The sequence below is a fragment of the Penaeus monodon genome, chromosome 19 (genome assembly GCF_015228065.2).
Source record: "Penaeus monodon isolate SGIC_2016 chromosome 19, NSTDA_Pmon_1, whole genome shotgun sequence".
NCBI lineage: Eukaryota > Metazoa > Arthropoda > Malacostraca > Decapoda > Penaeidae > Penaeus > Penaeus monodon.
The window spans coordinates 33,978,172-33,979,075 of record NC_051404.1 but is presented as its reverse complement, the minus strand read 5'-3'; positions in this window follow the sequence as shown (position 1 = coordinate 33,979,075).

The following is a 904-nucleotide window of genomic DNA, read 5'->3' as shown; positions in this document are numbered from 1 at the left end:
CATAGTTTACCTATGCGCTCTGCATCTGACCTAATTCTCCAGTTGTTGTTTCATCTTCATCTTCCTTTTCTTCCTCCCTCTCCGTTTCTTCCTTTCATCTACCTCCTTCCCGAACCCCTTCATCTTCTCTCCTTTCCTCTCTTCTTCTTCTCACCTCCCTCCTTCCTCTTTCCTTGCCTTACCCCTTCTTTCCCCCTCTTTCCTGCTTCTCGGTCCCTGTCTTCTTCATCCTCCCCTCCCCCTTCCCCTTTTCTTACTTCTCTCCATCTCCCACCCTTTTCCTCCTCCCCCCTTCTTTCATTTACCCTTCTCGTCGCTCCTTTCATGTTTTCTCTCCCTCTACCATTCCTCATTCCCTTACTTTTTCTCTCTTCCCCACTCTCGTCTCTCTCCTTCTCTTTCGTCTCCCTCACTTTTTCTCTCTCTCCCTCCCATCCCCACCTCTCTCCATGCCCCCTCCCGCCCCTCCCTTCATTCCCTACTCCTCCCCCTCCTTTTCTACTTCTTCCACACCCTCCCTTCCCTTCCCTACCCCTCTTTCCCACTCGTCGCTCTCCCTCCCACCCCTCCTTTTCTGTCCCCACCCCTCCCTTACTTCCCCTCTCTCCTCACTCACTCCCCCCTCCCTCCCCTCCCCTCCCCCTCCTTCTCCTCTCCCTTCCCCCTCTTTCCCCACTCCCTTCTCTCCCCTCCCTTCGCTCCCTCTGTCTCTTTCCCCACTCCTACCCCTCCCTCTCTTTCCCCACTCTTTCTCCCCCCTCCCCTCCCCCCACTTTCACCACTCCTTCTCCGTCCACCCACGAGCAGCGGACAAAGCGAGACTACTTACGAATTTTGGGCGTAAAGAGGCAAGTAGACCGATTGTTTGTTTACCATTAGCGCCTCTGCCAGTCACTCCGAGGGC